This window comes from Triticum urartu, chromosome 6A (assembly GCF_056163025.1).
Source record: "Triticum urartu cultivar PI428250 chromosome 6A, HENAU_Tu73, whole genome shotgun sequence".
Lineage (NCBI taxonomy): Eukaryota > Viridiplantae > Streptophyta > Magnoliopsida > Poales > Poaceae > Triticum > Triticum urartu.
Genome location: NC_141878.1, coordinates 237,386,161 through 237,412,509, shown reverse-complemented (window position 1 = coordinate 237,412,509; position 26,349 = coordinate 237,386,161).

Below are 26,349 nucleotides of genomic sequence, written 5' to 3'. Positions count from 1 at the left end.
TGATGCCTCTTGTGCTGCTTTTGCTGTTCCAGCTGTCTAGATCTCTTCTTGAGCTTGAGCAGAGGAAGGATGTGAAGGGTCCATCACTACAATGTTGTCCTCAAACTCAGGCTGCAATGGGATATGCTCACGATTAAGTAGATAAGTGCTGGTTCCAACCTTGAAGTTGATGAGCAACTGAATATGAGGAGCAAATCCACAAGATCTCTTCTCGTCAGCTGCAGTTCTCTATATGGTCTCAGCTATCAGGCTCATAACCTTGAACTTTTGTGGAGTGTCAAACACATGTAGCAAGTTGATGGAGTGGCCACGAATCATCTTATCATTTCCAGACTTTGGCAAAAGAATGTGCCTCAAGATAGTATTGGTGGTGGCCAAACTAGCAAGTAGATGCTCCACTAAACCAAGCTTATGTGTATCAAGATCTTTCTTGGGGATAGGCTTGTACATATTAGCCATGGAGTTGTGATCCATCTGAGGCTTCCCATTGACATCAATGTCACTTCATTCTTCCTTAGGGGCACCAAGAAGTTCAGCCCACTCAGAGATTGTTGACTGGTATTTGGAACCCTCAGTCATCCATGCAATTCTACCATCTGGATAGAAATGAGCTGTGGAATAGAATTGCATACTCATCTCGTCATTCCATTTGGTGAGCTTATTCCCAACGAATGCATCTACTCATGCAAGTCTGAAGCTCTCATGAACATGGGGAAAGTGATCCTCATTGGCATTGATGTACTTCCAATCCACCCATTTCATGTCAGTGACTATGGGCTTCTTGTCAATCAGTGTGAAAGCGGTAGTCACAATCAGTCATTCTCCTGACAGAATATGGATCAGTCATCCTCCACTAACGCATACCCTTATCCTTCTTGAGCATCATATTTTTTGCTACTAGATGAGAGTTGTCAGGGTCTGGAATCTTGGGCTTCAGCTTCCTGAGCACTAGTGGCTCGTCATCAATTTCTGCCTCGGGCACTGGGGCCTTGTTTTTCTTACTAGCAGAGATGTTCCTGGTTGACCTCTTAGGAGCTAGTGCTTTGGGCTTGGACTTGGGCCTGGAGGGAGCAGCAGACTTCATAGCATCTAACATGAGCTTTTGAGTCTTTGCTGGAGGTGCATCTGGAATAGGTTCCTCATCATCATCATCATCATGATCATCAGCAACCATGTAGGGTTTGCCAATGACACACGCAGTTGTCTTCCTTTGCCTCTTCTTATTCTTGCTAGCATCAGCCTATGTATCACTTGGCTCCTCAAGTGTGAATGTCATGGTTTCTATGGGAGCTGAGGTTCTTTCACACTTGGATATTGGGACCTTCCTCACAACCAATCTCTCCTTGGCAAGCACCTTATTCTTCTTTGAGGTCACTTCCTTGGGCTGGAAGTCCTCATCCTCCGTGTTTGAGCCCTTGTTCTTCCTAGTCCTCTTGGCTGCCTTAGGGAAATTGCTAGGAGTGCTCATGCTGCCTTCATCAGAGCTCTCAGCTAGACTTAATCCCTCACTAAGATCCACATTCTGCTCTGACATGTTCTAGCTATCACTGCCACTTGAAATCTTACAAGCTGACCATGTGAATGGATAGGTATGGGCAGAGTAGATGAGTTATCACAAAAAGCAGATGATTTTTCAAAAATTTGAGTTCAAATCTTAGTTCTAGGTTTTCATAGAATGCATTTCGGAGCTACCGAGTTGGTCACTTTGGTGATACCGAAGCACTCAACAAAAAAAATAAACCATTCTGGTTGGACCAAGATGTGGTTCGGTGTCTCTGAGTTGCTAGGGGTCCACTGAAATTTTACTTTCGGTGTCACCGATTAGCCACTATTGCAGGATGCTACTAACGCGACACTACGATCAGAGACCCTTCGGTGAAACTCTGTGCGACGCAATAATCTCAAACGGTGGTTTTAAAAAACCATCAAAAAGGGTGCAAATCATTTGTGATGGAGGATGCATCAAACACGGTTCAGATTTTAGTTGCGTGTGCGATGCAGGGCATACGGTTTAGATCAGTTAACTGTTTGCAATGAGGAGGAACAAATGAAACGGGCAGCCAGATGAAGGTGTGTGCAATGTACAGCATACAGTTCACTCGAATGAACTGTTTGTGATTAGGCAACACAAAAGAAATGGTCAACCAGATCAAGGTGTGTGGGATATACAACACGCGGTTCACTCAGGTGAACTATTTGCGTTGAGATAAGAGAACAGAAATGGTTCAACTTAACAAGATGTGTGTGATACGCGGCAAACAGGTCTGTAATCAAAAATGTGTGCGAAGACCGATAACAACACAGACGATTGCTGCTAATAAGCCGTGTGTGTTGTGGGCAAATGCTTGGTGGTATACAATTATTAGCGATTGATGAAAACATCACCGACGGGTTCCATTGTTTAGTCCGTGTGCGATGTCATTGCACACAAAACAACAACATATGTACTTACAACTTATAATGACTTGATTCCATAAACAGACTGAACATCGAATTACATATGTGGCTAGTACACACATGACCTTTCCCTATGTTGTGAATGCTTATAATATTTATGTCTTAATTAAAGAAATGGCAAGCGATTGGCCCAGTATGAAAGAACATATGGGTCAAAACTGAGTTGAAAAGGGAAACAATATATAACTCCAACTTACAAACAGTACAAAAGCACGAGGATTAATTGCTCATCAGGTTTATACAAACTCTAGATTGAACAGGACAATGCATCTACCTCAACCAACGTTTTCGGCAGTCACAATCAAATGGATCGGTCTGATCCATAAAATCAAGATCCCCGGCCAGAAATTCTACTGGTACATGATGACAAGCTATTGTAAATAGAAGCCGAGCACGATTAGAAGCCCTTAGGTCTACCTAAAAATTCTTTTTATGTTGTTCAACACCTGCAGCCGTAAGAAATTTCTTGTCGAAAAACTTAATCCTCACGGACAATAGTGCCCTCGCATTCAACATGAAGAATGTGAAAAAGCTAGTGTTTGCATTATTGGATGCATATCCTTCCAGTGTTACTGTCTTCAAACGAATGTCATGAGATCTAAGAAAATCCTAGTGCTTCTTGAACCATCGATTGGTTATACCTTTTTCTCCATGTGTTAGTGCCTAAATAGAGATGAAGATTGGGAACAATTAATGTCTAAAAAAGATTATGTTGAAAGAGTGATAGATAGACGACTAGTTATAGTAAATTATATATGGGCTTCCAATGTGCGTGAAATCATCAACTTTATATACAAATTCTCAAGACATTGAAAGCATTGCAGCAAGCCAATAATCGTGTTCAGATCAAAACACCACATACTGATATCTATGGTCTTGACAAAATAAACTGATGTCGCTTGAAGCTACGTAGGTATTTCCCCAAAGAGGAAGGGATGATGCAGCACAGCGTCGGTAGGTATTTCCCTCAGATATGAAACCAAGATTATCGAACCAATAGGAGAACCAAGCAACACAATGTAAATAGCACCCGCACACAAATAACAACTTCTCGCAACCCGACGTGTTAAAGGGGTTGTCAATCCCTTTCGGGGTACGGCACCTCAAGATAGGCAAACGGACGTGAGGTAAATTTGTAGTAGATTGATAGATCGGACGCCAAAAAAATAAATAAGAATAAACTATAGCAAAGTATTTTTGGGTTTTTCGTTTAGTAGATCTGAAAATAAAAGCAAAGGAAAATAGACCGCAAAGGCTAATAATATGAGAAGGAGACCCGGGGGCCGTAGGTTTCACTAGTGGCTTCTCTCGAGAAAAATAGCAAACGGTGGATGAACAAATTACTATTGGGAAATTGATAGAACTTCAAATACTCATGACGATATCAAGGCAATGATCATTATATAGGCATCACGTCCAAGATTAGTAGACCGACTCCTGCCTGCATCTTCTACTATTACTCCACACATCGAACGCTATCTAGCATGCATCTAGTGTATTAAGTTCATGGAGAAACAGAGTAATGCAATAAGAACGATGACATGATGCAGACAAGATCTGTCGATGTAGAGATAGACCCCATCGTTTTATCCTTAGTACCAACGATACATATGTGTTTGTTCCCTTTCTGTCACTGGGATGAAGCACCATAAAATCGAACCCACTACAAAGCACCTCTTTCCATTGCAAGATAAATAGATCAAGTTGGCCAAACAAAACCCAAATATCAGAGAAGAAATACGAGGCTATAAGAGATCATGCATAAAAGATATCAAAGAAACTCAAATACTTTCATGGATATAAAAAGATAGATCTGATCATAAACTCAAAGTTCATCAATCCCAACAAACACACCGCAAAAAGAGTTACATCATATGGATCTCCAAGTGACCATTGTATTGAGAATCAAGAGAGAGAAAGATGAAGCCATCTAGCTACTAACTACGGACACGAAGGTCTACAAAGAACTAGTCACGCATCATCGGAGAGGCACCAATGGAGGTGGTGAACCCCATCCGAGATGGTGTCTAGATTTGATCTGGTGGTTCTGGACTCTGTGGTGGCTGGATGAATATTTCGTCGACTCCCCTAGGGTTCTGGAAATATTGGGGTATTTATGGAGCAAAGAGGCGGTCTGGGGGGCACCTGAGGTGCGCACAACCCACTAGGGCGCGCCTGGGCCTCCAGGCGCGCCCTGGTGGGTTGTGCCTCCCTCGGGCACCCTCAAGCGCAGCCAGGGCCCGTTGTGTTCCTTTTGGACCATAGAAATTCTCCGTGAAGTTTCGTGGCATTTGGACTCCATTTGATAATGATTTTCTGCGATGTACAAAACATGAAAAAACAGCAACTGGCACTTGGCACTATGTCAATAGGTTAGTACCAAAAATGATGTGAAATGACTATAAAATGATTATAAAACATCCAAGATTGATAATAAAACAACATGGAACAATCAAAAATTATAGATATGTTGGAGACGTATCAACATCCCCAAGCTTAACTCCTACTCATCCTCGAGTAGGGAAGTGATAAAAAAACATAATTTTTGATGTGGAATGCTGCCTAACATGTCATATCATATTTCTTTCTCTATAGCATGGACATTTGGACTTTTATATTATTCAAAGCAATAATCTAGTTTTGACATGATAATTTAAATACTCAAGCATATCAACAAGCAACCATGTCTTTCAAAATATCAATGCTAAAATAAGCTATCCCTAGCCCATCATGCTCAAGCATTGATCCATTCATGAAACACACTCGCATATTAGCTATGTCCAATACTCAAGTACGATCATATTGCCTCCTAGTTGGTGCTTTTATAAGAGAAGGTGGAGACACAAATTCAAAATAAAAATTACATAAAGTAAAAGATAGGCCCTTCGTAGAGGGGAGTAGGGATTTGTAGAGGTGCCAGAGCTCAGAGAGAAAAACTTGGAGATAAAAACATTTTGGGAGGTGTATCCATCCCACCAACGAAAACGACTCAGAGTTCCCAATAATTTCCATGCTTAGATATATCATAGGCGGTTCCCAAACAGAAAATAAAGTTTATTTCTTTTTCAACCATGCTTTCACTTTCCATGGCTAGTCGTATCCACGGTTTCCCTCCATACCAACACTTCCCAAGGAATTTATTATTTGACAACATAAAGTAAATTATTTTTTGCATTCCTGGACTGGGCATCCCTAATACCTTTCCCTTACTCTCGTGCAATGACAAGTGAATAAATACTCATCTTGAGAATAACACATCTAGCATGGGAAATATTAGCCACACCTCACTGTTCCGCGAGCAAAACAAACACACAAAAGAGAAGTTTGTTTTTGAAAATTAGAGATGGCACATGCAAATTTGCTTAGAACGGCAAAAGAATACAGCTTACAGGTAGATATAGTGGACTCATGTGGCAAAACTGGTTTAAAGGTTTTGGATGCACAAGTAGTGATCATACTTAGTGCAAAATGAAGGCCAGCAAAAGATTGGGAAGCGACCAACTAAGAAACGAATAATCTCATAAGCGAGCCTTAAGCATAACTAACACCGAATAATGCACCATAAGTATGGTATAATTTCATTGCATAACTATTGACTTTCGTGCTTGCATAGGGAATCACAAACCTTAACACCAATATTCTTACTAAATCATAATTACTCATCAAGATGACTCACATCATCATATCTCAAAACTATTACTAAGAATCAAGTTTATTTTGGCCAATGATCTTCATGAAAGTTTTTATTATATCCTTCTTGGATATCTATCACTTTGGGACTAATTTTCATATGTTGCTTTTGACAAGCTCAAACAAATATAAGTGAAGATCATGAGAATAATATTTCTTTCTCTCAAATTAATTTAAGTGAAGCAAGAGAGAATTTCTTGAAAAATATTAAGCACACCGTGCTCAAAAAGATATAAGTGAAGCACTAGAGCAAGTCCATAGCTCATAACAATTTAAGTGAAGCATAGAGAGCAATTCTATCAAGTCATGACATAATTTTGGCTCTCTCAAATAGGTGTGTCCAGCAAGGGATAAAAACACAAAATAAAACAAGGAAAGACTCATATCATACAAGACACTCCAAGAAAAACACATAGTATGTGATGAATAAAAGTATAGCTTCGAGTAAAATACCGATGGTTGTTAGAAGAAAGAGGGGATGCCACTCGGGGGCATCCCCAAGCTTAGTTGGTTGCCCATTTTTGGATAATATATTGGGATGCCGGGGGATCCCCAAGCTTAGGGTCTTCTACTCATTATTCCTTCATCCATCGTAAAATAACCCAAAACATGAAAACTTCAATCACACAAAACTCAACAAAACCTTTGTGAGATACGTTAGTATAAGAAAATAAATCACTACTGTAAGTGCTGCACCAAACCAATTCATATTTTGTTCTTTCATTATATCTTTTGTATTCTAACTTTTCTATGGCAAAAACTCATCAAAGAAAACCATAGAGCCATCAAAATAAGTACACAACACAAAGAAAACAGAATCTGTCAAAACAGAACAGCGTGTAGCAATCTGACTATTTCGAATACTTCTGTAACTCCAAAAATTATGAAAAATTAATACGACCTAAGCAATTTTTATATTGATCTACTGCAAGCGAATGGGTATTTTTTCGCTCTGTGGTTAAAAATGAGAATTTCTTTTGCGAGCGTAAAAGTTTCTGTTTTTTCAGCAAGATCAAACAACTATCACTTAAGAAGATCCTAAAGGCTTTACTTGGCACAAACACTAATTAAAACATAAAAAAACACAATCAAAACAGTAGCATAATTGGGCTAACACACAAAAACAGGAAGCAAAAAGTGAAAACAAGTTGTATTCATTGGGTTGCCTCCCAACAAGCGCTATAGTTTTACGCCCTTAGCTAGGCATAAAGCAATGATCTAAGTTTTGGCAACTTTTGTAAGGGTTTTCTCAAACCCGGAGGCTCTTTACGCTTCCCTAAATTTTTCGGAAAAGAAACCATCTTTAGATCCAAAATATCCAATCGCTTATTGCAAAGTGTAATCAAGGTATTCATGCGATTGATACCACCATTGAGATGTTTGAGGGGTTCGTTATATTTTTGTAATTCAACCATGTGTTTATGCAAAGCACCAAGTTTTTCCAGCATTTGAACTCCCTCTGGGGTGAAAGTAAACCCCTTCTTTTGAGGTGGAATCCCCAAAATTCCTTCTAAAATTTCATAGGCGGCATTGGCATCAAGCTCAATAAAATTCCCTTTAGCAAACAAATCTAGGAGTTGTCTAAGATGCAAAGCGAATCCAATGTAAAAATTACGAAGTAAGACCTTAGCGTCCCCCTTTAGATTGGAAATACGATACAATTCCATAAGCCTATACCAAGCCTATTTCAAGTTTTCTTCTTGCCTTTGCTTGAAATAAAGCACTTCAAAATCTGGTGACGAAGGAGGGGTAGACACGCTAGCCATTATGACTAGAAAGCAAGAACACAGATAGATCGGGCAAGAAAACGGCGAACGAAAAAGAGAGGCGAGTAAAACGGCAATTTTTTGTGAAGTGGGGGAGAGGAAAACAAGAGGCAAATGGCAAATAATGTAAATTGCGAGGAGATGAGATTTCTGATTAGGAACCTGGTATATGTTGAAGGTCCTCCCCGGCAACGGCACCTGAAATGGTGCGTGGCCGGGAGACTATCTTGACTTGATCCTCCCCGGCAACGGCGCTAGAAATTCCTTTTGATGTCACTTGAAGCTACGTCGGTATTTACCCAAAGAGGAAGGGATGCTGCAGCACAACGGCGGTAGGTATTTCCCTTAGATATGAAACCAAGGTTATCGAACCAGTAGGAGAACCAAGCAACACAACGTAAACAACACTTGCACACAAATAACAACTTCTCGCAACCCGACGTGTTAAAGGGGTTGTCAATCCCTTCCGGGGTACGGCGCTTCAAGATAGGCAAACATACATGAGGTAAATTGTAGTAGATTGATAGATCGAACGCCAAACAAATAAATAAGAATAAACTACAACAAAGTATTTTTGGGTTTTTGGTTTAGTAGATCTGAAAATAAAAGCAAAGGAAAATAGATTGCACAGGCAAATAATATGAGAAAGAGACCCGGGGGCCGTAGGTTTCGCTAGTGGCTTCTCTCTCAAAAAAATAGCAAACGGTGGGTGAACAAATTACTGTTGGGCAATTCATAGAACTTCAAATACTCATGACGATATCCAGGCAATGATCATTATATAGGCATCATGTCCAAGATTAGTAGACTGACTCCTGCCTGCATCTACTACTATTACACCACACATTGACCACTATCCAGCATGCATCTAGTGTATTAAGTTCATGGAGAAACGGAGTAATGCAATAAGAACGATGAAATGATGTAGACAAGAACTGTCTATGTAGAGATAGACCCCATCGTTTTATCCTTAGTAGCAATGATACATACCTGTCAGTTCCCTTTCTGCCACTGCGATCAAGCACGGTAAGATCGAACCCAGTACAAAGCACCTCTTCCCATTGCAAGATAAATAGATCAAGTTGGCTAAACAAAACCCAAATATCAGAGAAGAAATACGATGCTATAAGAGATCATGCATAAAATAGATCAAAGAAACTCAAATACTTTCATGGATATAAAAAGATAGATCTGATCATAAACTCAAATTTCATCGATCCCAACAAACACACCGCAAAAAGAGTTACACCATATGGATCTCCAAGAGACCATTGTATTGAGAATCAAGTTAGAGAGAGATGACGCCATCTAGCTACTAAATACGGACCCAATGGTCTATAAAGAACTACTCACGCATCATCGGAGAGGCACCAATGGAGGTGGTGAACCCCATCCGAGGTGGTATCTAGATTTGATCTGGTGGTTCTGGACTTTGCGGCAGCTGGATGAATATTTCGTCGACTCCCTAGGGTTGTGGAAATATTAGGGTATTTATAGAGCAAAGAGGTGGTCCGGGGGCCCCCAAGGTGGGCACAACCCACCAGGGCGCGCCTGGGCCTCCTGGCATGCCCTGGTGGGTTGTGCCTCCCCCGAGACACCCCCAGGCGCAGCCAGGGCCCGTTGTTTTCCTTTTGGCCCATAAAAATTCTCCGTAAAGTTTCGTGGCATTTGGACTCCGTTTGATATTGATTTTCTGCGATGTAAAAACATGGAAAAAACAACTGGCACTTGGCACTATGCCAATAGGTTAGTACCAAAAAATGATATAAAATTACTATAAAATCATTATAAAACATCTAAGATTGATAATATAACAACATGGAACAATACAAAATTATAGATACGTTGGAGACGTATCATCCACCACCACTGATAGGTTGGAGAAGCTCTTCATTGAGCATAGAACATTATATTAGTACCAAAAGTGTACTCCAAGATGATACTTAACTTATGCGCACAAATGAAAAAGGCAGGTTACAAAAGTTTACGTGAATAATATATAGTACCTCAATAGGTGTGGAGCCAAACACCATCTTGAACCATCTAAAAGGATCACGAATTGCACCCAAGGTCTCCAGTTTAGGCGTAGAGACTATAGTTATTTGCGAAGGCACCCAAGGTCTCCAGTTTAGGTGTGGAGCAACCTTTGAAGTGAAGGGGCATCTTCGATGATGAGATCATGTCCAAAAAAACAAATTCCAATGCTTACAAGGTGGGGCGAATTTATTTTGAGACAACTAATATGAATTTCCATTGCAAAAACAAGCAGCAAGCGCTCCAGGGCAGGGCAGCTGGAGTGGATGATGCTGTGCAGTGCGGCCTCCGAGAGATCAACCACCACAAGCGCAAGATTTTTTACAGTGGGAGTCGAAGCATTTGTACAAGATTGTCTACTAGATGGCACCGGGCAAAGGTGGCGGTGTGGAGAGAGGAGGAAAACCACGTGATGGACATCGGTGGTGAGGGCACATAAACATCGGGTTGTGGTATGTTACATACATAATCATGGTAGAACTCAAGCTGCCGGAGTTTATCAAATTGACGGGATGTCAGCCAGGTGGCCACCATGCAGGGTATGTCCAGCAGGTAGCATGCCGGGATGCAGATGCGTTGAACGGAGCCATGGTGGGAGGAGATGATGGCTCCGGGGAGTTTAGAATCATCATCGAGAGATAGCTGACCATAGTCAAGATTAAGAGGCGCGGTGCGCCATAGAGTGCGCCACTGAGATGCGAGGACTTGTGTGCGGTGGCCATCCTTGGTGGGGAGAAGGGGGATGATCTCCCCAAGGATGTCATCCGGGAGATCGCTAATGCGGTCCGCCAGAGATTCTACTGGTTCCTCGGGTCCAGGGGACGCTTCTGGCCGCACAGCCGGGTCCAAGATCTACATCCGGCGGCGGTGCTGGCCAGAGCCTCATCTGTGTACATACCAATCTGAAAGAAAAAAATGGCATAACATGTAGGAAATTCGAAATCAATTCTCAAGATCAGGAAGAAAAAAGGCACAAACATATATGTAGGACATTCAAAATCAATTCTCAAGATCTGGTCACGAATTATTAGCACACAAGCTAACCCTAGTCGGATTATTAGCAAAAAATCATTTGTACAGAACAAAGAATTAATCACTAACTCAATACGGACAGCATTCAAACAATCAATACACTACGTGCATCTAACGGATCTTAATTACTCTGATTTCATGGACAGAGAGAACATAACCAGAGGATTTTTATTCCAGAAGAATTATAGAGGGGCGGGGTCGGGGGGGATTAACCAGAGAAAACACTTGATATGTTTTCCGCACAAATGGGTATATAGATGACTAACCGGTTTTCCATCGGAGTCGCGGTCGTTGACGGAGTTGCTGTTGATCTCCGGCTCCGGCTAGGGGGCACGACGGCGCCGACGAAGTCAAGATTGTGCTGCTGCCCGCACGATACCTCGTCGGCGGCGATAGAATCCTCTGTGGCCAGCTTCACGCATTGCGCGGGTGCTTCACCAGCCCCGACATCGCCACTCCCTCGATGGTGCGCTTTGGCGGCATCGTCATACACTCCAAAGTCCAAACATTGGTGACCACTATGGACCAGGGGTGCGGCCGCCTATTATTGTCGGCGGCCCAGGCATGCAATTAATACGGACCAGTGGGAGCGAGGCAGGGTACAGTCAAAAGCTGTCTCGCCTCCCGGTGAGCCTGCGCTGCGGACTTCTGTCATTCCTACCATCATTTCACACAGCTACTTGCACGCCTCCCCGTCAATACACACACCTGCACGCATGCCTCCCGGTATGCCTGCGCGGTGGACTACTCGCAAGCGTCCTGTCAACTCACGCCTGCTCACATGGCACACGGGGTGAGTGGCAGCATGTATATATTTTTGGTTTACATTCTCCCGCTTTACTGCCTAACAAAACCGTTTGCATTGAAAAGATGCACAAATCCTGCGTTGAACAGCTCGCACGCTTCCTGGTGAACCCGCTCACTGGACGAGTTTTGGATTTACTAGAATTTAAAAACTAGGTATCTCAATGTTTTGCTGGCAATCAACAGTGCCCTGGTGTTTGAAATTCATTCCCATTTCTTGCGTGGACCTAATTAAGCATGCACCCAAGGACACATATTTTATTTTTCAACCAATTTCTATGCACTGGAGCATGTGCATGTATTTCAAATTTGAATTGTGCACATAAATGCCTGGAAACCCAGTTAATGTATAAAAATGTCCAAACGAGCCCCGGGAAATTTCAAAACTTAACACAACTCTCATGTTGTTCTATGTTCACACTAGAAAATTTTTTGAAAGCAATAAGACGCAACATATATCATTTCATCCCCAAAGGTGGCACGTTCCCTACCGAAACCACCAGGCTTGTTGTGAGAAGCTCTGGTTTGTGAGAAGCTTATACCCAAACCTGCCCCAAATGGGACAAAATTTTTACCATGACATGTTGATGCTGCTCCATGATACCATGCCATGTTTCATGAATTTTAGACGAGTTTTGGATTTACTAGAATTTAAAAACCAGGTATATCAACATTTTGCCGGCAATCAACAGTGCCCTGGTGTTTGAAATTCATTCCCATTTCTTGGATGGGACCTAAGCATGCACCCAAAGACACATATTTGATTTTTCAACCAATTAATTAGCACTGGAGCATATGCATGTATTTCAAATTTGAATTATGCACATAAAATGCCTAGAAAACCCAGTTAATGTATAAAAAAGTCCAAACAAACCCTGAAAAATTCCAAATAACACAACACTCCTGTTGTTCTATGTTGAGACTAGAATTTTTTTTGAAGCAATACGAGGCAATGGATATTGTTTCATCCCCAAAGGTGGCACGTTCCATATCGAAACCACCAGGCTTGTTGTGAGAAGCTCTGGTTTGTGAGAAGCTTATACCCAAACCTGCCCCAAATGGGACAAATTTTTTACCAGGGCATGTTGATGCCGCTCCATGATACCATGCCAAGTTTCATGAATTTTAGACGAGTTTTGGATTTACTAGAATTTAAACACTAGGTATCTCAACGTTTTGCCAGCAATCAACAGTGCACTGTTGCTTGAAATTCATTCCCATTTCTGGGATGGGACCTAAGCATGCACCCAAGGACACATATTTGATTTTTCAACCTATTTATATGTACTGGAGCATGTGCATGTATTTCAAATTTGAATTATGCAATAAAATGGCTAGAAAACCCAGTTAATGTATAAAAATTTCCAAACGAACCCCGAAAAAATCCAAAACTCAACACAACACTCCTATTGTTCTATGTTGACACTAGAATTTTTTTGAAAGCAATAAGAGGCAACGGATATTGTTTTGTCCCCAAAAGTGGCACATTCCCTACCGAAACCACCAGGCTTGTTGTGAGAAGCTCTGGTTTGTGGGAAGCTTATACCCAAACCTATCCCAAATGGGACAAAAATTTTACCACAGCATGTTGATGCCGCTCCATGATACCATGTGAAGTTTCATTGTAACACCCCAATTTTCAATTCGGATGTTATACATAGGTCATCATATGCATATCATATTTTTATTTGCATTTGGTTGTGATCATAGAAATCTTAAGCAACTCAAGGACCCAAGGAGAGAGTTGGAGGTTTCACTAAATTTTCATATTTGAATTATTTCAAATTTGAAGAAAGGATCAATTTGATTTTAATATTTTCTCTCCAACTATTTCCGATAACAAAAATAAATGAGAGAAGATAATATGACTTCTTCAATGGAAGAGAAATATTGGAGGAGAAATTTTAAAATCAATTTCTTATTTTTATTTGTATTTTATTTGAATTAGAGAAAAACTTGAATTTTTGAAAAAATTGCATTTTAGGCCAGAAAAATGTTCATCTTGTCCTAAATATTAGGTTTGAGTGGTGAAAATTGTTTCTGGTATTTTCAGAATTTTTTATATTTTAACAGGATTTTCTTCCACAGCAAATTTTAAAAAAATCTCTCCAGACCGAACTGGGCTAGAGGCCCAGCTGGCCTAGCCGAGCGCCGCCGCCTCCTGCTCGGGAGTCTCGACCGCCGCCACCATGGAGTCCGGCTCAGACTCCACCTCGCCGCCGCCTCCTCCCGCAAGCAAGGCCCCCGGCCCCTTTATAAGGCGCGCCACCCCAACTCCTCCTCCTCATCGCCTCACCACCACTGCCGCCGCCGCCTGCCGCTGCTGCGCACCACCGACGCCGCCAGCCACCGTCGCCGCCTGCTGCTGCCGCGCACCACCGACGCTGCCGCTGCCGCCGACCGCCGCTGCCGCCCGCGCCGCCCCACCCCACAGCCCCGGCGCCGCCTTTAGCAGCTGGAGCTGCCACAACCACCGCCGTCCGGATCTGCCGCCGATTTTCCAATGAAAACCGTCGAATTGGTAAAAACCGACAAAAACCCCACCCGGTTTTTATTTCTCTAATCTCGGTTTATTTTGTTAGATTAGTTTATTTTTTGGGGGGTTCGCTAATTAGCGAACGTTCTCCCATTCTTCCCTGTTAACGAATGGATTTCGTTCGTTAGCCTCTGTTAGCGGACGTTCATCTGATAGATTTTTCTTTTTCTTTTTATTTTCGGCCAGAGACCTATCCACGAATACTTTTATCACAGATTAGTCCCTGAACTTCAAACCCTTGTTACTTTTTACTCGTTTATCCACATCCAGTGAAACCAACGCCAAAATATTCGTCTTGTTCCCTTCTATCCAGATAATCAACTTGAACATGGTTTTGACAATTTAAAATTTGGTTTCAAGCAAATATGAATTTGAACTTGTTTTAATCATAGTTTGAGTTTCGTAACACCGATTCGATTGTTTCTTTTTGCAAATCGAAGCTCTTCACTTATACTTTCCGTTTGGATCTTTTCTTTTGGGTTTTACCTTTGCATCTTATTCTTGGGTGCTTATGTATGCTATTGTTTGTTCACGATAGAGTTTCCGGAGTGGGAGGCAAGGCAAGTAACACTTTGATCATACCCCTTTATTACCCAGTTTTTATGCATTAGTTTCAAACCTCAAACATTGCATGAGTTGGATTTGATAACATGTGGTTATTGGGAAGTAGTTGATGAGGTGGGAACCTATTGACTTTTCTTCAAACCCTGGGAGTTCTACGTTATGCTTATACTGCTATGCTATGCTAATAGACGTGGATTGGTTTTAGTGATCCATGAAAGATGTGAGAGTTATTATTAATTGATGGTTAAACTTCATGTGGCTACTTTAATACACATCTTGGTGGAATGGTTGGGGCACCCTAGAGAACCCAGTGGTTTGCCCGGGAACCTGGAGAACCCAGTGCTTGCCCAAGGGGATCCCGGAGTACCCATGTGATCATCCTATGGAATGCCACCCAGGCTCAAAGGGATCATAAGATTATTCATGATAGAAACTTCCGTGTGCAGCCACAAGCCATTATGGCCTCTGGCATAGCTGAGTATGTTGTGTGACCTCTTTCAGAGGTAGGCTAGCAGATGTAGGGGATGTAGGTGGTACTGTCTACCCAGAGTAAAGAGTTAATGCTTTGGAAAGACCATGTCTCAATCATCGGTTTCTCAAACAACATGTAGTGTGAGAAATTCAATGGAGGAAATTGAGTCTTATGGGGAAAAGTGCACAAACCTCTGCAGAGTGTACAAACTAATCATGGTTAGCCGTGTCCCTGGTTATGGACATCTTGAGTATCTGGTACTTCAATTATTGATTTGATCTCATCACTTTACATAATTAATTTGCTGGGCTATAGTTATTACTTTGGGATTGAGTTGGAGGAACCTTCTTAATATTTTCAACCAACTTGGTAGTTAAATACAATATATTCCTTAGTGGTAGGGCAAAATTAGCTTTATGCAAATGATAACCGTAGAGCCCCCACCAACCATATATGCATGTAGTTTTTTTGACTATTTACTGTGAAGCAATAGCTCCACATATGCATGTAGTGATAGCTGTTATTTGTCCATTGCTCTATAGTATTATCTTGCCAGCATATTCCATGTGCTGACCTACACAGGCTGCAACGTATTATGTTGCAGAGTTTTTAGACGAAGAGTAAGTTGCGCTAGGTCGTTGTCATGCACTCAGTTTTGCCATGGAGTTGGATGGACTCTTCTACCATCGAAGCTTCTGCTGTTATCTTATTTAGATGGCCTTCAGCCATATTGCTGTATTAAGTTCTCTTTTTAGACATTCGATGAAATAAGTGGGTGATTGAACTCTGTTATAAATCCTCGAGTACTGTGTGTGTCAGCAATACTGATCCAGGGATGACACTTAAGCACAGAGACTTGACCGGTTGAGGTCGGGTCGCTACATTCATGATTTTCAGACGAGTTTTGGATTTACTAGAATTTAAAAACCAGGTATCTCAACATATTGCCGCAATCAACAGTGCCCTGGTGTTTGAAATTCATTCCCATTTCTTGGATGGGACCTAAGAAGGACACATTTGATTTTTCAACCAATTTATATGCACTGGAGCATGTGCATATATTACAAATTTGAATTTTGCACATAAAATGCCTAGAAAACCCAGTTAATGTATAAAAATGTCCAAACGAACCCCGACAAATTCCAAAACTTAACACAACACTCATGTTGTTCTATGTTGACACTAGAAATTTTTTGAAAGCAATAAGAGGAAACGGATATCGTTTCGCCCCCTAAGGTGGCACGTTCCCTATCAAAACCACCACGCTTGTTGTGAGAAGCTCTGATTTGTGAGAAGCATATATCCAAACCTGCCCCAAATGGGACAAAAATTTTACCACGACATGTTGACGCCGCTGCATGATACCATTCCAAGTTTCATGAATTTCAGATGAGTTTTGGATTTACTAGTATTTAAAAACCAGGTATCTCAATGTTTTGCCGGCAATCAACAGTGCCCTGGTGTTTGAAATTCATTCCCATTTCTTAGATGTGACCTAAGCATGCACCCAAGGACACATATTTGTTTTTTCAACCAATTTATATGCACTGGAGCATGTGCATGTATTTCAAATTTGAATTATGCACATAAAATGCCCAGAAAACCCAATTAATGTGTAAAAATGTCCAAACAAACCTCGAAAAATTCCAAAACTTAACACACCACTCCTGTTGCTTTATGTTGACACTAGAAATTTTTTGAAAGCAATAAGAGGCAACAGATACAGTTTCATCCCCAAAGGTGTTGTGGTGTTTGAAATTCATATCCATTTCTTGCATGGGACATAAGGATAAACCCATGGACATAAGCAGATAAAAGGTCTAGCAATTCAAACACCGTCCATTGCCGCTATGACCCCATTATGTAACTCTAATCAAGATGGAAAATCAAGTATATCCCACACAGTTTATTATCACCAACCATGTGAGATCCAGTACAAAATATCCTGGAGCACCGTCGGTGTATAGTATGTGTATGGCTTACGCGAGAAGGTGCGTCGGCGACATACCGCAGCATTACTGCCTCGTAATCTTGAAAAAATATCTACCGCCTGGAAGGTATTCATGTTTGACAGCACACGATTAGTATGTGTGGACAATGTGCGATGTCTAATAGTCCTGCTCTGCTTTAGTCCCTTGATTCAAATTTTCAGTAGCCTCGGAATTTTACTCCCGCCTCAGCATCCCTCGCAATTTCACAAATATCTACTCGCCCTTGATCCAAATTTTTAGTAGCCCCACCATGTTACTCCCGCCTAGTAAAATTTTCAGTTGCCATAGTATTTCCTCAAACATAACCTTGCCCCCCCTCCACACACACCACACACTCCCGAAAACCTCCGCCCACACAGACAGACACCACCCCCGAAAGCATTGGTAGGTCGCCGCCATCGCCGGCGCCTCCATCCTCAACCTCTGCATGTGTGCTAGGGAGCTCGAGGAGCCAATGGCCAAAGAGAGGTTTATCGCGGCCTTTTCGCCCAATGCCGGCGAGGTGGCCGCCGAGGTGTCCCTATCGTCCTCCGCAGGCTCGATACGCCGCCGTCGGTCCCCCGATCCGCCCACCGCCGCGCCCCTACGCCGGTTCGAGGACTTCCCCATCCTCCCTTGGACCCGACAGCAGACGAGGTCCTACCTCGGGGTCCGGCAGTAGCGGTGGGGGACGTGGGTCACTGAGATTATAGATTGGGAGACCCACACCTGCCGGTGGCTCGGTAGCTTCCACACGGCCGAGCTTGCGGCCATGGAGTACGACCTCTGGCAGGTCCGCTACCATGGCGCAACAGCTAGGCTCAACTTCCCCTTCAGCACACGTCCAGTCAACCTCGTTCTACCAGAGCTAGGGGTGGTGAGCTCGGCTATGGCATGGGAGGACTGCGAGGCGTGGGAGCGCCTCGAGGCCGAGGCCGCCGCCAAAGCCTACAGGCAAGAGCTCCGCCGACAGTACCTGGAGCTCATGGAGGCGGAGCAGGCGATCTTTGTCGGCACGGAGGGCGGCGAGGTTATCGCGCTCTCCTTTGATTACGAGGTCGAAGGCAGCGAGGATGGCGGCGTGGAGAGTGGCGAGGTTATCGCGCTCTCCTTCGATGATGAGGTCGAAGCCGGCGGCGAAGGTGGCACGGAGGGCGTCGAAGTGGGCCCCGAGGATGAGGAGATCGACGTCTACAAGTGGAGGAGTGCCTTCCCTAACGATGCTGACGACGACACCGACCTGGCTCGCGGCACACCGTACATGACGAGGAAGGATTGGCTCGACCTCTACTTCGACCGAAAGTAGTTTAGCTTAGTTTAAATTTATGTTTTATGTTCAGTTATTCAAAACTATCTATGTTTATGTTTGAATGCATGCTACTTTCGGTTGAACCTGCTTTGAACTTGATCAAATTGAAGTTTACAACCTTAAGTTTAGGGGATCGGCTACAAAAGGCCAAAAATTACTGGAGTATATATATATATATATATCCACTAATGGTTTTAGTCCTTTAACTTTTTAAGGATCGGCTAGAGATGGCCTTCTGAATTGTTTATTTCAGTTCTTCACAATGTGATGCTTTATATGTGCAACTATTTGTCGTGCAGTTCAATTTCATCAGTAACAGTTTCAACAATACCACTATGAATTACGATATTTGGTTGTTGTTAAGGATATTGTGGTTAACATGCCTTTTCGTTTTTATCAATAACTAGTGTACTTTAGACCTGCACAATACCATTTTGATTGACTATTTTCTTGTTTTTAAATGTCATGCCTGATGTAGTCAACACACCTTTCCACTTCTTGTTTTTCTTAACTAGCGTGCTTAAGCCTACACACTGAAGCTATTATTTGTAGATTACGTTTTCTACCGGGGATATATTTGGTTGATGTTTAGCCTATTGTGCTTAACATGCCTTTATATGTACTCATGTAGGACAATATTGAGAACAGTGTTGTTTTCCATCGAGGTTAGTTTCATTGCATTGCATATATGTACTCACTGTTCAGGATATCGGTAGCTGGTACCATATATCCTGGGGCTGACAAGGGATTAATCGTCGAATCGGACATTTCACTTAATATATCTGTAACCCATTTATCTGTAGGTTAACTAGGGCCATATTTAATATTTCTGAGACTACATAGCAACATGCATTGTATTGAATGACTAAATATGCAATCCCAGGCTACATAGCAACAAGGAAGAGTGCTACCTTAATGTTTTAATGATGTCTAGACATAGATGTAATAAAATCTTATATAATGGGATGGAGGGAGTGTTGTACTACATCATTTTTCAATTGTTGTTTAGCTTCTAATATTAACTTGGTGCTTTTAGGTACATATATCATTGCTAAAGATCAACGCTTCGACCCTTTTTGCGTATGGGGCAATGAGATATTCATGAACCAATATCAAGTGAGTAAACTGATAAAGATTGTTATTAAAATGGGTCAAAAGATGTCAACCGAACTATTTGTTTACACTTTATGCAAGACAACAGTGAACTGCAGGATGGTAAGTAAGAACCCTGTAACCTTCTTTTTACTGCCTGTAATGAGTTGTGCTAGATGGCAATGTCTGAATCTTTTTTCTTTTGCAGTGGATCCTGAAGCAGTTTACTCAAGATTACCTCTCAAACTACATGATTGGCAGCCGGCAATCCCAAGGGGTTGGACTAGAGTCCTGCATGCCTTCTGCATCCAGGAGAGCACAATAGGACCATTCTGCTTCACCTTGTTCAGCAACCGGAATGTTTGTCGCCTCTTTCTTTACCATCTGTAATAGTACAACTATAGAACCCTGGTTCATCTTTCTTTATTTGAAGCTTATGTAATTCTTAAACATATGTACCTGTGAATCGAATAATACATTGGTTGTTTGAACCTGATGGATATGAGTAAAGCTATAGCCTACTTTCAAGTTTAAATTAGGTACAATTTTAAATAGCAACAATTAAATTAGGGTGAAATTACGGTGTGTAGTTCATTAAAGGGCACATGGTTAATAAAGCATAGCATGTGTGATATACATCATAATTCAACACGGTTCACGGAGAGGAAACGTGTGTAACAATGCACACAGTTGCTGTTTGCAAAGCGTGTGTGATGTCAGACAATATCACATACAGTGCAGGAAAACAAAATGTGTGTGATTATCTACCTATCATCGTACATGGTTCATAATCATGAACTATTTGTGATGTGCCAGGCATCATAAAACTCCCGTGACTGGAATCTACCTGGAAAGCTCCCGTGCCGGGAACCTGCCTGGTTTTAGGTAAAACAACAAAACTCCGACTGTGTTGGCAATGCGAGCACAAATGAGTAGCAAGGATGAAGCGCTTGGTATATTCGAGTTATCGGAAACGGTTATATAGGGACAACTGTATGCATCAAGGCTCCCTATCCCCGATGGTTTCTGGGTCGTGTGGGAAGGACCCCCCCTATCGCTGTCACTCACTAGGCAACAGTTCCAAATGCCGCTGCAGAAAGGGGTTAAAAACCGTTTGTATAGCACCGACGCGTACCAGTGAGCACTTCTCGGTGGCACCGAGAAGCACTAGTGCAATGGCCAGAGCTAAATCGGTGGAACCGAAAATTCCTAATCAGTCGATCTGAGATGCTTCCAGCGGAAACCTAAACCTAAAATCTTTGCTCGAAACTAATCTAAGGAATTTGATCGTGGAATACGCATTGCAATCTATGGCAAAAATAATGAAATACCATCCGTGCATTGAGTCAGAAAGAGGAACACGGAGGGGGTCGAATCTCACCCTAACTTGGCGGAGATTCTCTACGGCGACAATGGCGGGAAAAATTGCCGTTGATGGTGACGGAGTCCTACGCGAGGTTGCACTGGAGACGAGGGCGACTATCCGGAGACTAGGGGGACGACAACAACGGGGTGCAGAGTCATGACGTTCGAAGAAATTTTCAACATATGGTCGCGCTGGATATATATACCCATGTGCTATCGGTGGCACCGAGTGGAACAAATCGGTGGCACAGAGATGTGTAACTGCTTGCAGTTACAACAAATTAGTGATGCCAAGTTGTTCTAGTCGGTAGCACCGAGATGAAAACCTAGATCAATCTAAATAATTTCAGTCTGATCGAGTTTGAGTGAGGTGGCCCAACCTAAATGCATAGCGAAAGTTTTGGAGATCAGCCCTTGTCGGATCGGTGGCTTGGAGTGCACCTCACTCAGAGGGTCTTAACAAGACTTGTTCAATTTTCGTGATATGGCATGAAAAGAATTTCAGACATGAAATCATCGATAGCTAGAGAAGGTTCTTAGGCATTCATGTACATCCACTTGGCCAACGAAAAACAAGAGAAATAAAACAACAAATGGATGTCCTCGAATGGAGAAATGTGCAATCAACAGGCTCACACATTAAATTAGCAAATGAAATATGTGTCGAACATGCACAACCAATTATAGCATCTATCAAGCAATTGGCGATGACTAGGTCATCTATATATGAGTATATTGAGTTAGGAGTCAAATGAGAGCATTTGATCATAGGTCATACTCATCGTTTAAGCACAAGTGGGGCTGCCAATTTTACATAGAGAATTAATGTGTTCTCTGTCGGCATTCTGGGAACCATGGTACCCAGACTTGCCTGCCTACGGCCCACATCATGGACCCCTCGACGGCCTTGTACGACCCATTTGCAAGACCACCAATACAAGACCCTCGCAAGGGGCCAAGCCTCGCGAGGCGGATGACACCAGGACCTCCCAAGGGAGTGGCCTCCCCTGGCGGCCTCCCAAGGAGCGGAGATTTCTATGCAGGTACCCAGCCTCACGAGGCTATCATGACGTGAGCCATGACGATCAACTCCAGGCGGGCACCAGCGGGCGCAGAGGAGGCAGTTTCCTCTTTGGTGCTAAGGAGGCAAGGACAGGCGCAGGTTCCTGAGGAATGTCCAAAAGGTTTCCATTCTAGTGCGACAAGACCAAGACCACAGGCTCGGCAAGGCGGAGTTCATCACCCTACCCACCGCCACGTCACGACCAGAAGCTTTGCAAGTGAAGACCACCTTTCGTCAGGATTAGATGTACTACTTGTCGCCTTTCAAATTTCTCGTTGTGGGATCCCTTCCCGCCTAAGTTTTGAGGGAAGAGGACCAAGGCAACTATAAAGATAGGTTAGCCACCCCCATAGGGGGGGTGATCCAACCCTTTCCACCCTCACCAGAACAGCCCTCGTGAGGTTGTTCATCCACTGTACTAGTTCATCCTCAACCCCTCATGAGGCCAATCCACCACGAAATAGGAGAAGGGTTTTACACCACAAGGTGGCCCAAAACTGGGTAAACTGATGTGTTATATTCTTCCTCGTTCATGCGAATCCGGCTAGGCTAGGCTATGGGGCGACGAGCTCTGAGCTTGAGAGGTTGAGATCTTCACACACACCCAAGAGTTCAAACCTTCCTGGGTCTGCAAAGTCCTGAATCTGATATTTTGCACGCCAGGTAGGGGCGTGTCGAAGCCCTGCACTCTCATCAGCTATGCTCCATCCTCGCCTTGCCACACCCATGACAAGGGCCAGCCGAGCCCGCGCTAAGCAGTGGGTCACCCACTCCGGTCGAATGGCGCCATATGGCCATGACGTCTCCCATCATGCCCCGCCTTCCTCATCACGCCATCGCCAATGGCAAGATTCATCACCATCGCCCACCGTGCGGCGCAACGGGCGTGTCGCCGCGCCTTCCGCCATGTCACCACGGTGTCGTCCTTCCATGCCGCATGGGGGCTAACAGGCGCGTAGGCCGCGCTCCTTGCGGCGCACAAGTTATTGTGCTATCGCCCCGCCAACGGCGACCACACCGTTTTACTTGACCGGGTCGCTGAGTTGCTCAACGACGCATGCTAGGGTACCAAGCCCCTGTGCCCCCCGCCCATGCCACGACCTTTGCCACAGGTCGGGGTGTGCCTTTGCTGCGTTTGCTCGCCCCTCTGGGGAGGACCTGGTGGGCCAAATGACGGAAAGGGGGTCGGCAGGGTCCTCCCCTCGACCCAGGAAGCGCTCCCCAAGCTTTGGACGGGAGGACGTCCCCTCATGGAAGGCGTCACGATGGGCGACCTTGTGGCCATCTTGACCCGCCGGCAAGGGTGGCGGTCGGTGAAGTCAAAGAGCGATGCCCCAGATATCACAAGAAGGCCCATGCTAGGGCCTCGACAGCATCATTAAATGCCCTTCCCCGCTGCAAAAAGTAATTTCAGAGCGTGTGTGCTAATTTTGGGATGCATGTGAACTATGCTTCAGCAAAGCGTTGAGGAAACAGTGGCAGGACTAAGTATGCCGGCATACGGCGTCGCCCCGGGCGTGGACATGGCTTCAGGAGGACTTGAGGACCTGAGGAGTCCACGAGGCCAGGACGTCTCCCGATGGTCCAAGGTCTCCTGAGCCACAACCGCTCGACATCGAGGGCCCAGAGACCCAAAGGCTCGGTAGGAGTCCAGGGCCTGCATCGCGAGCCGGTCAGGCGGCGCGCGGCCGACAAAAAGCCACGTCACATCGCCCGCTGGCGGTCGCCTGGTCGGTGACCCTCTAGAGCCGCCAAGCACCTCGGGCTCACCAACATGTGATCCGAGGGTCGGAGGCGGGTTCCTCCCTGGGGAGGAAGGCGGTCACCTTGCACCCCTCCAATCTCCGCCCGCGACAGTCACTAACATAGGTGCCGGAGGCGGCTGTTCTTGGCTTTTTCTTTTAACCAAATTTGATGTTTGTTGGAGTGAATTTGAAGTTCCTGCATCTTTATTCGAAAAGGGGGGACTCGCTTTTTATTCTTGTGGTGCTTTCACTCTTGATTTCCATCTCTGCGAAAGCTGATGGGCGCCTGTAGCTCCCTCCGTTGCGCCTCGCGAGCGGGGGCTAGGGACAGAGCACACGCTTGGGTCAGCCCATTGGTGCTGAACGCACCCCGATGGCCTGGGACATAGCAGCCGCGGGCTTGCCCGCATGCACACCTCTTCAGGACCTCGGGGTCCGCACCCTCGCGCAATGCTCTCAAGCGAGCCGGTGGGTACGTGTGGCCCGAGGTTTTCGGTAAGCATCCGCCTCCGGACCACGGTTGGGCATCGCGGTCTGACATAACAATGGCAGCCGTCCCTGCTCAGGGGTCGCAGGCGCGGGGAAAGAAAAGGAAAGGCGACATCAGGGAGTGCAATATTACTTAATACAACATGAAGAAGGTTCTTCCAAAAATACTTTTGTATCCCGTGGGGTCACATCCGGAGTCTTGACAGGGAAATAGGAGAAAACAAGCCCAGGGAGACGCGCTATCACCATCGCTGCCGCCGTCATTGTCATTGTCAGCCTCGCGTTCCTTGACCACAGGCGCTACCATGTCCTCGGCAGGGGCGAGCTCCGCGATTAGGTCATCCACATGATCGCTCTGGGTACGGGGGCTATTGTGGCATTGAAGTCAAAGTCAGTATCTGAGCGAAGAAGGTGGCTGAAGATGTGCGAGAACGCTCACGCAAGAAGGTCGTGGCTCCTCTCCTTGACGAGCTAGCGCGCCCTCCTGGCCCCGCCTTAAAGGCATGCCACGACCTTGGTGAAGAAGCTATGGTAACCGGCGTCATCAGCAACGAGCGGCCGGACTGGAGACGTTCTCATTGCAAATATTGCTCAGGGCCTGTTTGGCCCTAAGCCCGAGGGCCTGCAACATCTGGGAGCGCTCGCACTGCAGCACACGGGCCCGGCTCACCTTGTCTGAAGCTTTCTCCACGAGGGAGGACACGTCTTCTACCTTCTTGTGAAGGAAGGATAGTTCAGCCTCACCAGTGGCCTTAGCTTCCCCAACGGCCTTCTCGCACTACTCCGTCACAGCTAGCTTCTCCTTAAGGCCGTAGGCCTCGCCTTGCATCTCGTCGTGCCGCGTGCAAAAGCGAGCCTCCTGGATCTCCAACTTCCGGCGGTATTCCTCGGCGAGGGTCATGCGGACCCCCGCCACCTCGTCAACCTCCCTCTGGATCTTTGCATCCCGGGAGGCGAGGGCGTCCTCGGCAGTGGCCACTTGGCGCTCCAAGCTCTGCTCCACCGCCTCCAGTGCCAGCGTGTCATCGAGCATGCGGGGCCTCGCCTCACTTGTGGGCGGCCCATCCGCTGGGGCAGCAAGCGCGACTGTGCGCGCCCAGACTTGTCGCTCAAGGATAGCATTTGAAGCTTGGAGCTCCGTCTCGCACTCCTCAGCCAGCTCGCGCAGATGGTCTGTGGCTCGGGCCTCCTCCAAGGCGTGGTTGCGAGCCTCCCTCGCCGTGACCAGGGACCCCTCCACCTCCGCGCGAGCATTCTAGCGCTGCAGGCGGCTGATATGTCTCCATTGTATCTACTTTTCCAAACTCTTTTGCCCTTTTATTGGACTCTAACTTGCATGATTTGAATGGAACTAACCTGAACTAATGCTGTTTTTTGAAGAATTGCAATGGTGTTATTTTTTTGCAAAAATAAAAGTTCTCGGAATGACTTGAAACTTCACGGAGATTATTTTTGGAATTAATAAAAACTATTGGTGAAAGAATTAACCGAAGGGGCCCACACCCTGGGCACAAGGGTGGGGGGCGTGCCCACCCCCTGGTGCGCGCCCTCTGTCCTTGTGGGCCCCCTGGACCTCCACCGACCTCAACTCCAACTCCATATATTTACTTTCAGGGAGAAAAAAAATAAGAGAGAAGGATTCATCATGTTTTACAATACGGAGCCGCCGCCAAGTACTGTTCTTCCTTGGGAGGGCAGATCTGGAGTCCGTTCGGGGCTCCGGAGAGGGGAATCCATCGCCGTTGTCATCATCAACCATCCTCCATTACCAATTTCATGATGCTCATCGCCGTGCGTGAGTAATCTCATCTTAGGATTGTTGGACCGTGATGGATTGGATGAGATTTACCATGTAATCGAGTATTTTTGTTAGGGTTTGATCTCTAGTATCCACTATGTTCTAAGGTTGATCTTGCTATGACTTTGCTATGCCTAATGCTTGTCACCAGGGCCCGAGTGCC